Below are 18,565 nucleotides of genomic sequence, written 5' to 3' on the forward strand. Positions count from 1 at the left end.
TCCAAAAAGATCATAGCTGAAGTTTCATCTTCTATTTGGAATCCATCCAGAATCCTAAATATTCTTGATGATACTTTGTGTTTCCAAGTAGAGGAAAGACACTTCTTGCATTCTGATTTGCATGATCTCAGTTCCTCATTTCCATTACAATGTCTCCTTCTGTAACATAATTGCTGTCTTTACCACTTTAACATAAGAATTGGAAGGAAGTCCTAAGGAAGGGTCTCGGTATGAAAACGTCAACGCCTCCATGGATACTGCCTGACTAGCAAGGCTCATCCAGCGTGAGGGAGTGAGGGAGTGAGGGAGTGACATTAACAACATATTACATAGACAAATAAGTTTAATGCACCAGTAACTACACTCATGAGCCCACGTAAATTTATCCTATCATTGAGATTTTCTTTGTTTCACCTGTCTTTCCCCCACAATCTCTCCTAATGAAAACCAACTTGTTTTTATCACCCCCCCCCTTTCAAAGCTCTGACGAAGGGTCCTGGACCTCAGATATGAACTGTTTGTCTTTCCACAGATGCTGCCCAACCTGCTGCACCTGGCAAGTGTTTACTGCACTTTCTGTTTTTTACTTCACAAGGTGACAAGGATGTGGTGAAAGTCTCCTTGAGAAAATACAACAACCCTACTGACTCCTGGGAAACCTTCTCCTGTGACAGGTCAAAGTAGCAAATGAGCATTCGGAATGGTGTTGAGAGTCTCAAGGCCACCCATGGGTGAATGCAGAAGTTCACTCACCTGCCCCATCAGGCTCCTTCTATCCCATCTATGGAAGGGTCTACAGTTCCTATGTTGGTCACGTTAGTCCAATTCAGAACTGACAAAACTGGAGTGGAATCAAGTGATTCTCTGTCTCGATGGAAAGCCCAAGATTTGGCTTAACTTCCTTGAATTTTATAATTTATATTTCTGCTAACAAAGCCATTGTTACAGTATCCCTTTGTCAGTATCCTAATCAACACGATCTGCAAATATCAAAGGTTTTAAAGGTATGTGTGAAGGTTGGAGAATACTCAAACATCACATGGTAAAAGAAAATTGAGAGAATGTACGATAGGAACCATAGAACAATGAACGGGACAGATAAAGCAGAAGTTAGCAAACTATTCAACAAGAACACCAAATATAGGAATGTAATTTCATGAAGTTTATTATAGAGATTTGCTAACATTTTTTTCTTTCTCTCAGAGGACACTGGAAATCTGGAAAGTCACAGTACTCAAGATGATGCAGAGAAGCTTTATGAAGATGGTGTTGGACCCGGGGAATTATTTTATTTTTTTTATTTATAGAGAAGCAGTATGGTAACAGAACCTTCTGGCCCAGTGAACCCCGCACCATCCAATTACACCCACGTGACCAATTAACCTACTAATCCGTACATCCTTGGAATGTGGGAGGAAACCGGAGCACGCGGAGGAAACACACACGATCACAGGGAGAACCTATAGGCAGCAGCGGGAATTGAACCTGCATCGCTGGCGCTGTAGTAGCATTACATTAACCGCTACAGTACCATGCTGCCCTGATAGGTATTAAATTCATAAGAACAAATACTACACTTGATCCTAGCCAAGAGGCTGAGAAACGGTCCAGGGTGGGATTGGAGACTGAAGAAGGATTTAACTGAGGTCTTTAGAATTGTGAGAAGCCCAGGCTAAACAGCAAAGACCAATTTACCTCAGTGCAGAGAGCACATAGGGTGTAGGTCTAAGTTAATTGAAAGACAGATGATGCCACAAGAACCATAATTTATCATGGAACCGGGTTTATGAGCATTCTATAAGATCATAACATAAAAATATCAGGAGAAGTGTAGGCCACAAAGTTCCTTCTCAGTCATTCTGTCTGATCTGATATTTGGCCTCATGTTCATTTATTTGCCTGATTCCCAGAACTCTTGATTACCATTGAATATTCTTAATGACTCAGCCTTCATAACTCTTTGGGACAAACAAAAATTCCAAAACTTCCAAATAGTCTGTGAAAAAGAATTCCCAGTGCAAATGAGTCTTGAGATTTTCTTCCCCTAGACCTGACAGGCCACTCAGCCTCAGCGTGTTCAACTCTTATTATTCTAATGTCTTGAGAACATAGGCCCATTCTGTTCAATCTCGCCACATAAGACAACTCTCAATGTACTATTTTAAAGGAAGGTATGCCCTTTAAATAAGGAGATCAAACCAAATACAATAATTCAGCTGTGCTTTCAATGTCGTCATGTACTGTTACAGCAAAACTTCCCCGTTCTTGTATTCTATCTCTTTCATAACAAAGACCAACATTTCAATTGCTTCCCAGTTACTTGTTGAATCTGAAATGCTAACTTTCCATGTTTAATCTTCAAGGGCACTCACACTTAAATCTTTTGCACCACTTAAACGTGTTCCACTTCCACCAAAATAGTTATCCTCATACATTTCCTGTATTACAGTCCTTTGGCCATCTCTATTTAATCTGCTTTCTTGCCTTATTTATTATTATTTATTCATGTGTTCTCCTTGGAGCTTACTGTTTATCAGATTACTGATCATTTGGATACATCGTGCATTTATTGTACTTAATCCTCACCCTAATCATTAATAGCTGAGAGCCCAGCTCTGATCATGAAATCATCCCACTAGTTACGACTTTGTATATTGAAAATGGCCTGTTCACTTCTAACCCTTGTTTTCAGTGCGTTAACCAACCCACTACTCATGTTTCCATCAGCCCACTAAACTCTTACTTTTTGCACTAATCGTTCATGTGGCACCTTTTCAAAAGCCTTTGGAAATCCAAACACACTGTGGCTACTGGGTCGCTTTTTATTGATCTCACTAATACAAGATGAAAAAGCTCGAAAAAATTTGGTAAATATAATTTCCCTTTGTAATACCATGTTTTCAATGTAACTGTACTCAGTCTTTCCAAGTGCTGTCATCATGTTTTTAATAATTAATTTCAGCATTTTCAGGCAGCGGCCATGCCAGGTCCAATCAAAAGTGTAAGTGTTCATACTTTATATCTTTTCTAAGATCATAAGATTCGGTTGGATGTTAAGAACATAAAGTCCTGCAGGTCTACCCCATCAGTGAGTTGCTTGATAGCAATGGAGCTGGAGCTCTGTACTGTTTTACTTGGCACAACAACTGTACACAAGTCCATGACAGTGCGAGTGATTATTTTGGATGTTTTTCTTGTGGTCGCAAGACTCTGCCAGGCGTTGGTAAATGTAGAATATTGCAAGTCTAGTTCACTGGTTCATTGGAAAGCCAACAGCAGAGTTGCTGCATTACCTTGGTTGGTTGGGACACATCGGGACCAGTACATTCTGGTCCAATTAAGCGGCTGCTCCAATTAGCCAAAGTTTCATGGAAATAGGTTTAAAAAAAGTATAAAAAAGACAAACTATCATTTAACTAAGTAAAAAAATTAGGTATTTAAATGAAATACAGAATAAATTAGACCATTATCAAAACTACTACAGTACTATAAAGCTATGTATTAGATCTGAACAGTTATCGAAGAAGGAATTCATTCAGTATACACTGGCGTATTCTTGTGATTAACTGCAAATGAAGAAAATCAGTCCAGACACCTAGTACAGATAGTGGGCTGCCTTCAAACGGTGCTTTTAATGATTGCATCCTCCAAAATCTTCATTTTAATTGTAACATTCAAGATAATTGTTGAAACTCTCAAATTCTTCATAGTTCCTAACTTGCTGAAGCAGTGAAATTGTTTCATTTTCACTCCTGGCCATTTCTGGCATCTCCAAGCCTGAGTGCTTGAAACCACAATGAGCTAAACAGTTCTGAATTGTCTTACTGTTTATTATTTGCCAATGATTAGTGACCAAAAAAAATCACTGCCTTTTGAATACAAACACATAAGTGACACTATTTAAAAACTGTTTACTCCAAGCACAGTGTAATGCCTAACACCCACACGAGGTGCGTTAGAAAATGCTCAGCAACAATTCCCTGCCCCAGTTGAGCCACAGTGTCCCAAATAAACAATGGGAATTCCAGCTATTTACCTGATTTGTTTTTGTTCCTCAAGGGTTGTCCCAAAGAAGCAGCTGCATTAATTAACCAATGGCCCAATTACCCAGAATCCATTGTGCACATACGTATAGATAAGTGTTTTTACGTGTTTATACAAACTCAACTAGACTTGATTGCTTTTCTACCACAACACCTTTCCAAGTAATTTTTCCTGACCAGTTCATCGATCGTACCCATGTATCTGGCTGTTATTGAAGACTGATTACACAAATAACTTGGTCACTCTTGAACTTATTTTTCAAAATTCCATCATATCCAATTATTCACCTCCAGAGGACACTAATTAATTCTATCTCTTTATACTTGACCACATTTAAAAGGACTTCTTCCCAAGTTGGGTCCACAGTGTACATCTCTAAGCAATTGCTTTTAATAAATTCCACCAATACATGGAGAAGATTACTTTGCCTACTTTGATTTGCATTCTTTAACCAAAGAGAAGCTCTTATAATTATCACAATAATTTCGATAAACATTATCAAACAACGGCTTCACTGACAGATGAACTTCCTGTGCTTGCTTTGACCATCAAAACTTGGAGGAACCAACATGAACTCCCACTGCGTCCGATGATCCTGTGATTTCAGTCTCTGAGGCTGACATGTGAGCAACCTTCAGGAGGGTGAACCCAGAAAAAGCATACGGCCCAGACGGGGTACCCGGCCAAGTACTACAGACCTGTGCTGATCAACAGGCTAGAGTGTTCACTGGGAACTTTAAAGTCTCACTTCAGAAGTCTGAGGTTACCCCCTGCTACAAGCAGGCTTCAATTATACCAGAGCCAAAGAAGAACATGGTAACCTGCCTTATTGACCATCTTCTCGAAGCATCCACAGTGACAAAGTATTTTGAGAGGTTGGTGATGAAAGATATCAACTCCTGCCTGAAAAGTGACTAGAATCACTCCAGTTTGCCTATCAGAGCAACGGGTCCATAACAGATGCCATCTCACTGGCTCTTCACTCAACCCTGGAATATCTGGACAGCAAAGGTGTATACATCAGGATGCTCTTTATCAACTACAGCTCAGCATTTAATACCAGCGTACCCTCAAAGCTAATAAATAAGCTTCAAGACCTTGGCCTCAATACCTCATTGTGCAATTAGATCCTTGATTTTCTCACTTGTAGACCCCAATCAGTTCAGATTGGCAATAACATCTCCTCCATAATATCCATCAGCACTGGTGCACCACAAAACTGTGTGCTTAACCCCCTGCTCTACTCGCTCTGCACAGCTCCAATGCCATATTCAAGTTTGCTGATTGTAGGCCAAATTAAAGGTGGTGACGAATCAGGATGTATGAGGGAGATTGAAAATCTGGTTGTGTGGTGCCATAACAACAACCTCTTACTCAACGTCAGCAAGTCCTGGGAACAGATTATTGACTTCAGGAGAAGGAAACCAGAGGTCTCTGAGTCAGTCCTCAGAGGATCAGAGATGGAGAGGGGAAGCAACTTCAAATTCCTTGGTATTATTATTTCGCTGGACCTGTCCTGGGCCCAGCACTTCCTTTGTAAGAGCAATTACAAAGAAAGCACGGCAGCTCCTTTCCTTCCTCAGGAGTTTTCAAAGATTCAGCATGACATTTAAAACTTTGACAGACTCCTATAGATATATAGCGTAGAGTATAGTGTCCGGTTGCATCACAGCCTGGTATGGAAACATCAATGCCTTTGAATGTAAAACCCTGCTAAAAGTAGTGGATAGGGCCCATTCCATCACAGGTAAAACCCTCCCCACAACTGAGCACAGGTAAAACCCTCCCCACAACTGAGCACAGGTAAAACCCTCCCCACAACTGAGCGCAGGTAAAACCCTCCCCACAACTGAGCGCAGGTAAAACTCTCCCCACAACTGAGCACAGGTAAAACCCTCCCCACAACTGAGCACATCTACACCAGGAAAGCAGCATCCATCACGAGGAACCCCCACCACCCAGGACAAGCTCTCCTCTCGCTGCTGCTATCACAAAGAAGGTACAGGAGTGTCAGGGCTCACACCACCACCAGGTTCAGGAACAGTTATTACCCCTCAGCTATCAGGCTCTTGCCCCATCAGTGAAATGTTCCTACAACCTTTGGGCTCACCTTCAAAGACTCTTGTTCATGTTCTCGATATTGGCCAAGTTGTTATGGTGTTTCATTGATTCTATTACGGGTATTATTCCATTATAGAGTTACTGAGTATGCCTGTGTGTATGGTGAAATAAATGTACTTAGATAATAAATTTACCTTGAACTTTGCAGAATTATTCTTGGATTGATGGACTGCGGAATAATTTACTGAGGACACCAGTACATTCTGTTGTCCATTATTCCATATCTCACCAGTATTCTCATCTCCTCCTTTATTATCAGTGCCTTCTCCATCATCCTCCTTTTCCATTCTTTCTGTCTCTATTACAGCACTAGAATATTCAGTTCCCACTGCGACACAAGAGTCTGCAGATACTAGAATCTGCAGCAACAAGTTGGAGAAACTCAGAGACTTCAACTCAAAACCTTGACAATTCTTTTCCTCCCACAAATTCTGCTCAAACCCCTGAGTTTCTCCGGCAGATTATGGGCGGCACTGCAGCATAGTGGGTAGCACAATGCTTTGCAGTGCCAGCGATCCAGGTTCACTTCCTGCCACTGCCTGCAAGGAGTTCGTATGTTCTCTCCGTGAACGTGTGGGTTTCCTCCGGGTGCTCCGATTTCCTCCTGCATTCCAAAGAGATATGGGTTAGTGGGTTAGTTGGTCACATGCGTGCAACTGGGTGGCTTGTGCTTGTTGCACTGTGAGGGTCCGTTCCCGAGCTGCATCTCTGAAAAAAAAACTCTTGTTGCTGAATGTACTCAGTTCCCAACACTAGTTAGCTTGCATTCACATCTCTGTAACAACTATTAGATAAAATAGAGTAATTTATATTTGAAAACGCAAACACGAGGAAATCTGCAGATGCTGGAAATTCAAGCAACACGCACAAAAAATGCTGGTGAACGCAACAGGCCAGGCAGCATCTATAGGAAGAGGTACAGTCGACGTTTCAGGCTTATTTTTATATATATAATTTATATCTGAGCTGCTTATTCATCTATTTTTGTAATGAGTGCTTTATGCATTGAGATAAAGAGCCCTTAATTTTGACTTTACCATTTTCCTTCCCTGCTTTGGCCCTGTTTTATTACTATATGATTTTCATTACTGATTCTATCTCATCTTGTCACACACTTCTTAGCACTGGCTATTACACTACACTGCACTATCTCCTTCTCTTTCCTTTTCAAATTTCAAAAATTCCCTTCAACTGAACACTGTTCCCAACTAGTTACTTCAAAGCCTTATGTATAATTCACTAGATCCTCTCAAATGCCATTTCTGAAGCGCAAACCACCCACATAAGCGTGACTGCCAGTGCATTTCTGGAAAGTCCAGGCAGAGCACTAAGAACCCTCCCTTTGTTATTATATAAGTATATCCCTGTTGACCCACGCAGATATGTAACAGAACACAAGACCAATGAACTATTGAACCACAGATAATTTCTGCTGCTGACACGAAACAGCTCACATAAGAAGCGTTATGGTCGTATTGTTTTATGGTCTAAACAGCTCACGCATATGCATACAAAGGCATGCAATCAGAACTCACAATACTTGCTTATCCTAAATCCACAGCTTTCTCTCTGTCTACTCGATCTAAGATCTTATGTTTGGTACTTTTCTTTAGACTGTCGTATGTGTGGGCATAATGTTAGGAAGGTGGTGGGTAGTGGATCATAGTCCATCACAAGATTTCAAAGTTTAACTCATCTTCTGAGTTTCTTTTATTTCAAAAACAGCTGAGTTTATTTCTAAAAGTAATTATTGAGGCCAATCTCTATCCAGATCCATAATTTTTCTATATCATTATTTTTAGCCTTGAAGTTTGGAACCTGCTATTTTGCTTCAAAGGTTATAATTTTCAATAGGCCACATAGCTTTCAGATTTGCAGCTTCTGTTGAAGATTAGTAAAGACGATATGTTTTATAAGAACAGGCCTCTTGCCCATTTTTCAACAAGAACAGGACTGATGACGAGTGTTTGATGGCTCTAGGACTGTACTCACTGCAATTTAGAAGAATGAGGGGGACTCTGATTGAAACCTATTGAATATTGAAAGGCATAGACAGAGAGGATTTTTCTGTATGGGGAAGTCTAGGACCAGAGGGCACAGCCTCAGAATGCAAGGACATCCCTTTAGAACAGATATGAGGAGGAATTTTTTTTAGCCAGTGGGTGATAAGTTTGTGGAACTCATTGTCGCAAACAGCTGTGAAGGGCAAGACATTCAGTATATTTACAGCAGAAGTTGTTAGATTCTTGATTAGTAATGGCATTAAAGGTTAAGGGGCGAAGGCAGGAGATAGAGATGAGAGGAATAATAAATCAGCCATGATGGAATGGCAGAGCGGACTTGATGGATCAAATGGCCTAATTTGGCTTCCATGTCTTATGGTGTTAACACACACATCTACTGCCCTGCCCCATATCCTACCAGAATTCCACCAATTTCCTCTTTGAATGTGACTCATTGGGACAGAAAACCCCAGAGGTTGGCAATCCTCTGAAGAAATTTCTCCTTAGGTGGTGACGAGAGGGCATACAAGAGTGAGATACACCCCCTAGTTGAGTGGTGTCGCAGCAACTCAACGTCAGTAGGACAAACGAACTGACTGTGAACTCCAGGAAGGGTAAGGCACAGGAACACACAGCAGTCCTCATAAAGGGATCAGAAGTGGAGAGAGTGAGCAATTTCAAGTTCCTGAGAGTCAATATTTCTGAGGACCTAATCGAGATCCAACATATTGATGCAGCTATAATGGTGGCAATACAGCGGCTATATCTCATCAGGTGTTCGAGGAAATTTGTTAAGTCTCCAAAACACTCACAGATGTACTGTGGAGAGCATTCTTCTGGGTGCATCACTGTCTGGTATTGGGGGGTGGGGTTGAGGGCTACTGCACAGGATCGAAGTGAGAGTTGTAAAACTAGTCAGCTCCATCATGGGCCTAGCCTCTGTAGTATCCAAGACATCTTCAAGGAATAGTGCTTCAGAAAGGTGGCATCCATCATTAAGGACCGCCACAACCCAGGACATGCCCTCTTCTCATTGCTACCATCAGGAAGGAGGTACAGAAGCCTGAAGGCACACACTCAGCAATTTACCAACAGCTCCTTCCCCTCTGCCACCCGATTTCCGAACGGACATTGAACCTATGGACACTACCTCCCTACTTTTTTTTTCTATTGCACGACTTATTTAACTATTTTATATTATACTTTTTGACATTTAGTTTTTTCTCTCTATTATCATTATGCTGCTACTGCAAAATTTACAAATTTCATGACATATGCTGGTGATATGAAACCTGATTCTGATTCCTCATTTTGGTCCTAAAATTCCTTATGTACAGAGCCTATAAAAAGTATTCACTCCTCTTGGAGGTTTTCATGCTTTACTGTTTTACAACATTGAATCACAGCCAATTTTATTTGGCTTTTTCGACACCAATCAACAGTACAGACTCTTTTGTGTCAAAGTGAAAACACATTTATACAAATTGGACTAAATTTATTACAATTCCTAAACACAAAAAAAATGATTGCATAATTACTCAACTCCTTCAGGTCAGTATTTAGTAGATGCAGCTTTGGCAGCAATTACAGCCTTAAGTCTGTGTGGATAGGCCTCTGTCAGCTTTGCACATCTGATCATCAGGTGCAAAACTGCATCAGGTTTTCCTCCAAGATTTCCCTGTATTTTGCTGCATTCATTTTACCCTCTACCCTCATAAGCCTTTCAGGGCCTGCTGCAGTGAAGCATCCCCCAGCATGATGCAGCCACCACTATGCTTCACAGTAGGGATGGTGTGTTTTTGATGATGTATGGTATTTGGCTTACACTAAACATAGCATTTAGTCTGATGGCCAAAAAGCTTAATTTTGGTTTCATCAGACCATAGAACCTTCTTCCAGCTGACTCCTGAGTCTCCCACATGCCTTCTGGCAAACCCTAGTTGAGATTTTATGTTAGTTTTTTCCCCCCAATAGTGGCTTTCTCTTTGCCACTCTCCTATAAAGCAGTGGCTGGTGAAGCACCCAGGCAGCAGTTGTTGAATGCGCAATCTCTCCCATTTCAGCCACTGAAGCTTGTAACTCCTCCAGAGTTAGAACATAGAACATAGAAATCTACAGCACATTACAGATCCTTCGGCCCACAATGTTTTGCCAACCATGTAACCTACTCTAGAAGCTGCCTAGAATTCCCCTACCGGATTGCGCTCTATTTTTCTAAGCTCCGTGTACCTATCTAAGAATCTCTTAAAAGACCCTATTGTATCCACCTCTATCACCTTCACTGGCAGTGCATTCCATACACCCACCACTCTGTTACCTCTGATTTCCCCTTGTACCCATTTCCAAACACCTTAAAACTATGCCCCTCGTGCCCAATCCAGGCAACATCCTTGTAAATCTCCTCTGCACTCTCTCTATAGTATCCACATCCTTCCTGTAATGACCAGAACTGAACACAGTACTCCAAGTGGGGTCTAACCAAGTTAACATTACCTCACGGCTCTTGAATTCAATCCCACGGTTGATGAAGGCCACCACACTGTGCACCTTCTTAACACCGTCAACCTGCATAGCAGCTTTGAGTGTCTTATGGACATTGACTCCAAGATCTCTTTGATCCTCCACACTGCCAAGGGTCTTGCCATTAATATTATATTCTGTCTTCAAATTTGACCTACCGAAATGAACCACTTCACGTTTAGTTGTCATAGATCTCTTGGTGGCCTCCCTCACTAGTCCCTTTCTTGCACAGTCACTCCGTTTTTAAAGGACGGCCTACTCTAGACAGATTTACAGCTGTGTCATATTCTTTCCATTTCTTGATGATTGACTTTACTGTACTCCAAGGGATATTCAGTGACTTGGAAACTTTCTTGTACTGTATTCATCTCCAGATTTGCACTTTTCATGGGGTTGCTTGGCATGTTCTTTTGTCTTCATGGTGTAGGTTTTGCCAGGATACTGACTCACCAGCTGTTGGACCTTTCGGATACAGGCATTGTTTTACTACAATCAATTGAAATTCCTGACTGCACACAGGTGATCTCCATTTAACTAACAATGTGACTTCGAAAACCAACTGGCTGCATAGTGATGATTTGTTGAGCCAGATTAAAGGGGGTGAATACTTAGGCAATCAATTATTTTGTGTTTTTTACTTCTAATTAACCTAGATCACTTTGTAGGGATCTGTTTTCACTTTGACACGAAATAATCTTTTTCTGTTGATTAGTGTCAATAAAAGCCAAGTTAAATCTACTGTGATTCAATTTTGTAAAACAATAAAACTTTATATAGGACCTGTAACTTTTACTTCTGGTTTACTTAGTCAAGGAAACATCCTTCCTGTAATCATTCACTACCTGAAAGTATGCTAGAGAAAGAAACTCTCATTAATTAAATGTGTTTTAATGTGCTCTTGAATAGCTGTGTCCTGCAGAGCTATAGAACAAGTACTGGAAGGTAGTATTGGGCCAGGTAGCTCTTTTTGACTGGAGGACTATATGAGAGGCAGTGGTGCTATTGACATGTAGGAATGTAATAGTACACTACTGAAAGCATTGACTATGAATACAAGGAACAAAAGTTATTGCATGCTTTATTCTTGTAATTTTTTATTATGTATAGTTTATTTTGATTACAAAGAAACTTTTACCAGATCAGGCAGGATGGGCCGAATGGCCTTCTGGCAGAAGATAAATTTACATGAACCAATTATCCTTGACCAGTACTTCTACTACTTTCTACCTGTTCCAGCCAGCATCTACCCACTTAAGCCCTCCAAAAATTTTGCATGCATCAATGACGATACATCACATCCTTTTGCTATTTTCTCATTTGTGTATTTATCAGAGTCCCTTCAGAAAGTTGATTATCCCACTTCAAATTCCAGAGGAATTTTTGCCTGCTTCCTGTATATCCGCATGCATATAGTTCTAAGCAAAAACTAATACCGTCACCTGAACAACATTTTTAAACCGATCTTCAGCTGTTTGTTTTTGCCCCCAGTCACGTCAAAATTAACCTGGCTGATTGTTTCTATAAACCAGTAGAAACTCCTCCCCAGGGAATGGTCTATAAACTTCTCTCTGTTTTCGGGGGACGGCTGCTTTCTTTGTTACTGTTTCACAGTGTCGCCATTTCAATGATTGAAAAGTTTAACTGGGAGAGTGAAATGGTAACGTACACTGCTAGAAGGGTGCAGCAGATCAGGCTAATGGATGGAGCCTCTGTGATATTTCACTGATGTGCAGTTAGGAGAATGTTGCTCTTTATCTGTTCAATAGCGTAAAAGACTCTCAAATTGAAATAGTAAAGCTAATTGCTGGATTATTTCTTTTGTTCTAGTCTATACTGGGGTAAATGATTTTGAAGGATGGTAGCAATGAGAAGACAGAAAGTCTTGGGTGATGGGGATCCTTAACAATGGATGCTGCTTTTCTGAAGCATTGCCTTTTGAGGACGTCCTCAGTGCCGAGGAGGCTAGTGCCCATGGTGGAGCTGGCTGAGTTTGCAGCCTTCTGCAGCTTTTCTTCAATTGCAAATTCCGATAGCAATTTTTCTGAAAATGGACCGTCTACAACTTCCTGCAGTCCAAAATTTTCCACTTCACTGTCAACTTCATTATTACGTCATCTGCAAGTTTCTTTACTAAGCCGTTATACTTATCTAAGTTACACTTACTGAACCCTATGGAACCCCGCTGGTAACAGTCTTCCAGTCACAAAATCAACTGTCAGTCATTACTTTATGTTCCTTGGCAACGATTCTCCCTTGGATCCCACGGACTTTTACTTGTTTGTTGACAATACTGTCTTGTGGAGCTTCATCAAAAACCTTTCTGAAATCTATATAGCCACATCAAACTCACCGTCCCTGTCGATACTACTTGCTATGTTCTCAAATAGATTTCTTTCACCTGTTTTATTTTCACTCCAGATTCCAACTTCTGCAGTCTGTGGAGTCTTCAGTCAATAGGTAGAAAGATAGATATACTTTATTAATCCCGAGGGAAATTTGGTTTCGTTACAGACGCACCAACCAAGAATAGAGTGTAAATATAGCAATACAAAAACCACAAACAATCAAACAACAAAATGCAAACTATGCCAGAAGGAAAATAAGTCCAGGACCAGTCTATTGGCTCAGGGTGTCTGACCCTCCACGGGAGGAGCTGCACGTTCGATGGCCACAGGCAGGAACGACCTCCCGTGCCGCCAGTGTTGTATCACAGTGGAATGTGGCCGAAGTCCAACAGTAAAAAGTTCAATATCCGGTCTACAAACATGTTCCTCGATCGTAATATACCCCGGATTGCACCATCCGTTGTTAACCAGATCAGTAAGCACCCAACTCCTTTACGCTTACCGCTCTTGGTGCACTTCCGATCAGCCGGAACGGTATTACCCACCGAACTCCTCTTCTCCAAAAGTCTCTGTTGTCTCGACCCGGTCCTCTTTCCTCGGCTTTGTTAGCCAGTTAGCCAGAAAACAAATCTGTGTTGATTGTCCTTGATTAGTCTATGTCTGTTTGAATGAAGGTTTAAACTTTCCCTGGGGAAAATGAGGAGAGACTGATGGAGGATGACAGAAAGGAGATGGATGGCATTTTTCCACAGGGTCAGAAGGTTATGAATTCCTCCTCACTCCAGAAATTTGAGCATGTCATCTGGGAGGGCATTCCACCTTAGCACTCGGAGACTGCTGCTCTATTCTAGCCGTTATATGGGTGTGAACTGGAATTAGATTAGATTATGAGGACACGCAGTCCTCTTTTATTGTCATTTAGTAATGCATACATTAAGAAATGATACAATATTCCTCCGGTGTGATATCACAGAAACACAGGACAGACCAAGACTGAAAAACTGAAAAAAAAACACATAATGATAACATATAGTTACAACAGTGCAAGCAATACCGTAACTTGATGAAGAACAGGCCATGAGCACGGTAAAAAAGTTCAAAGTCTCTCGAAAGTCCCACATCTCACGTAGACAGGAGAGGGAAGAAAACTCTCCCTGCCATGCCTGACCACAGTCCAACTCTGAGTCGTCCGAAAACTTTGAGCCTCTGACCAGCCCTCCGACACCGAGCACCAAACACCATCTCCGCTGAGCGCTTTGATCCCAGCCCCGGCCACCAACAGCAGGCAAAGCCAGGGATTTTGGGGCCTTCCCTCTGGAGATTCTCGATCGCACATTAGCAGCGGCAGTGAACCAGGCATTTCAGAAGTTTCTCCAACTGTTCCTCCGTGCTTCTCATGGCTGTCTCCATCAAATCAGAATTGTGCACAGTACCCTGTTTAATAAATACAATATCATTTCACCGGAGAGGCTGCGCGCGCTGTGCCGCGCCGCCATCTTCTCCTCCCGCCTCACTAACCCTCACGAATTATGAGAAGAACTGGAGCCGAGTTCTCCCAGAATTCTGACCAATGTTGAGCTCTCAACCAACATCACTATTGCAAATTTTCTGAACATTTATATTGGTGTTTCGTTACGTTGCCTAAAAATAATCTCCACAATTCCCAGTATTACAAAAACTAATCTGCAAATTAATCCTAATCCCTCGAACATGAAGTCTAACAGGAGGCGGATCAAATGGCCTGCAGCTAACATGACTTCACTGTGGAAGCAGTTTGATGAAGATGTTAACCAGATTCTGGAGGCAACGGCGAAGGGAGGGGTTGATAGGAAGCTGCAAGCCATGACAACAATTATCGTCAGTATCGCAGCTGAACGGTTCGGAGAAGAGGAGAAGGAAGGCTCCAAAACATCTTACTCGAAGAACCAAAGAGCATTGAGGATCCACAACATCAGGCAGGAGATGAAAGCACTGAAGTCCCAATACAAGGAGGCAGGAGAAGAGGAGCGCATTGGCTTGGCCCAGCTGATGTGCATACTACGAAAGAAGATCAGGGTCCTCCGCCGGGCTGATCTTTGGAAAGCCGAACCACACCGCATCCAATTTCTCATCCAGCTATGTACGATGTGCTTCCAAGCCCATCAAACCTGCACACATGGGGCAAGGCAGAGTCATCTGCATGCCCACTGTGCTCCAAGCGAGGAACCCTGGAGCACATCCACAGCGGCTGTGCAAGGGCACTTGGTGAGGGACGGTACAGGTGAAGGCATGATCAGGTCCTGAAGACCATCGCTGAAGCCATCAGCGCAGGAGTTGAGTGGGCGAAGCGGTCCCGAACCTCCAAGCAGACCATTGCCTTTGTCAGAGCTGGGGAGCAGCCAATACCTGCCAAAAGAACATCTGCAGGCATTCTGACCTCTGCAAGGGACTGGCAGCTGTTGGTGGACCTCGAAGGGCAGCTGAAGTTCCCCAACCATATCGCAGCCACCACCCTGCGACCAGACATTGTTCTAGTGTCTGAGTCTACTAAGCAAGTGGTGCTGCTGGAGCTGACAGTCCCATGGGAAGATAGCTTGGAAGAGGCCTTTGAAAGGAAGCTCTCCAAGTACGCAGGACTGGTCAGCAACTGTCAGCAGGCTGGATGGAGAGCGAGGTGTCTCCCAGTGGAGGTTGGTTGTAGGGGATTCGTAGCCCATTCTTTAGTTAGAGCCTTCAGCATTTTGGGCATCGAGGGAGAGAGGAAGAGGAGAGCCATCCGCAGTACCACTGATGCAGCAGAGAGGGCCTCAAGATGGCTGTGGCTCCAAAGAGGGGAGCCATCGAGTCATAAGTAGCTAGCCATCCGGACACAAGCTGGGGTCTGATCAGCCCCGGCTGGGTCACCTGGAGGAGGTTGTATGATGTTGAAAGACCCGAAACACCCGATGATTCCAGGAACATCACTGAAGATGCGTCCAGAAGCATCAATAGATGTATGTACACTGCTCCTGGGCAATTTGAATGTAGGATTAGGAAAGGGTAGCTCAGAAAGGGTTCTTCTCCTGACAAAGTGTTTGGAGCAGAGCCTCATTATGAACAACACTGTTTTGTCACATAAACAAATCAGAAGATCCAGTGGCAGTTCCCCACCCCATCCAAGCACTAGCACCTGTTAAGATAATACAACACCTGAGCAAAGAACTGCAGGGTTAACCACTTTGCCCTCAACATAATGGACAGAGGTCAGGAGGCCGCATCTCAGCAGATGAAGGCCCCATGGAAGGTCTGAGTTCGAGCTGCTGTTCTCGATGTTGATGAAGGCTATTTTTGAAATTCCAAGGCACATGTGAATATTGATGTGGGCTGTAGCTTATATTGGTCTCCTTTGGTTTTCTGTGTTTTCTTTCTTGTTACAGATTTGTGGGTGGGTGATATGTTACTTTTTTGGGTGAGTGAGGGGTTGGGGATTTGGGGTCTGATATTTGTGTTGGTGTTTTTCCATGGGAGTGACCTGTAGATTTTTGTGTGTGAGGAAGTGATTGGGGGTTTGATGTTATTGTCACTGTTTTATTTTTGTGTGGAGGGGGCTCAGGGTTTGATATTTTAGCTGCTTTGTCTAGGTGGGCAATCTGTTAGTTATTGTACAAGGAAGGGGTTCGGGGGTTTGGAGCTTGCGGGTTTTGTTTCTTTTTCATGTGGGGGGGGTTTGATGTATTTTCTTTCAATGACTTCCATACTTTTTCCTTATTTTATGGCTGTCTGGAGAAGATGAATCTCAGAGTTGTATTCTGCATACATACTTTGATAATAAGATGGTCCTTTGAACCGTTAATGATGTCTGTTGGACAGACTACTGCCTAATCTATCATCTCTATCAACCAAGCTGCAAAACATCACTCATAGAAACTGTGCTGCAAGATGGCTAACGTCAACACTCCCAAATAACCCTCAGAGGTAAACAACACATCACTGCCTGTCAGCAGGAGCTGCACAGTGCCCACCACTCAGGGTTGCCCTGAGGTCATCATAATTGACATCTTTGGAAAAAAAATTCCATTTGTGAGGAACCAGGTACATTTTTTTTGGAGAAATTTACTAGGGGATGGTGAAGCCAATGACTCACAAGTATAATAAATTTCCAGTATGAATGCTCCACCATTCCGCAAGGGAAGAGAGACAGTTTTACAAGCCCGTGAAGGCAAAGATCCAGCAGAAAACTTGGAACATAAGGTTCAGATGGTAAGTGGAGTAAAAAGGCCCAGGATCTCACTAACAGCCATGACATTCATGGGTTGTTAACCCTGCCAAGATCCGTTGCAGCCCAGACACCCAAGGCTTCACCTCACTAAGGCCTAGAGGAGATGTGAACCTATCAAGAACAGTAAAGCAATCAATACTTGCTGACAGGAAAACTTCAAAGTCCTCCTTGACCATCTCTCTGTGCTTGAGACAAGCACCTTGTAGTCCAACCCACAGCAGTTTAATCAATCCAGCTTTGTTGCCATGCCTGACTGACAAGGTCAAAAGGATGGTACAGGTATTCTGACTGAAAATAGCAAGGTATCTGGAACAGAAGATAACCATGCTGAAACCATGAAACCCAGCAGAGAAGATGTTCAGTCATGAATCTTCAATCTTTCTGCCAATATCTGCATCCACACCATCTTCAAGAGAGGAGATCATTCCAACTATGATAACCGTAGGGTCTGCCTGTGGGATATTCATCACCAGAGTCCTTCTCGCCCACCTCCTCCCAGTGGCTAAAGAGAAGTTCCCCAAATTTCTGTATGGATTTTACCAGGAGAAATGAAAAGAGCTGCACCATCCACTGTACATGGCCTTCTTCAACCTCACTAAAATTTTCAATGCATCAAATGAAAGGACTGTGGAAGCCCCCTTCAAAATCAGCTGCCCACAAAAAATTGTCTCCATCTTACATTGGCTCTAGGATGGCATACAAGCCATGATCTTCACTAATGGATCTACAATAGAACTATTTTCCTGAAGAACAGCATCAAACAGGGTTATGTCATCGCCCCAACCCCATTCTTTTTCAATCTTTTTCACTGCAATATTATACTTCACTTCAATAAGCTTGTCACAGAAGTGGAACTAATCTTCAGCAAAAAAAGAAAACTATTCAGCATAAGGCAATTGCACTCCTGAACCGAGATCAACCGAACTTCAGTAGTAGAGCTACAATGTGCCAACCTCCAAGCTCATAAGAGGATGGGCCTTACTTGCTCCTATTGCACCTCATGTTCATGTTCAAAGTATATTTATTATCGAAGTATGTATGCTATCCTGAGATTTGCCTCCTTACAGGCAGCTACAAACCAAAGAGACCCAAAAGAACCAATTAAAAAAAGAAGACTGTAACACTCAATGTGCAGGACAGAAAAAAAAACAAATCATGCAAACAATAAAAACAAGCAAATAATATTCAGAACTGAAGTTCGCAAAAGTGAGTCCACAGACAGAGTATCACTGCTGCCGATTCAGGTGCCCATTAGTTGCAGGTCATAGCCCCAGTTCGACACAGAGATCAGTAAA

At 42.4% G+C, this 18,565-nt stretch overlaps 1 pseudogene; it reads right to left on the bottom strand.

The window, feature by feature from the left end:
- Positions 1-1,499: 1,499 nt before the first annotated feature.
- On the bottom strand, positions 1,500-1,607 carry LOC134347404 (U2 spliceosomal RNA; annotated as a pseudogene).
- Positions 1,608-18,565: the final 16,958 nt, after the last annotated feature.

Source organism: Mobula hypostoma, chromosome 5, assembly GCF_963921235.1.
Source record: "Mobula hypostoma chromosome 5, sMobHyp1.1, whole genome shotgun sequence".
Lineage (NCBI taxonomy): Eukaryota > Metazoa > Chordata > Chondrichthyes > Myliobatiformes > Myliobatidae > Mobula > Mobula hypostoma.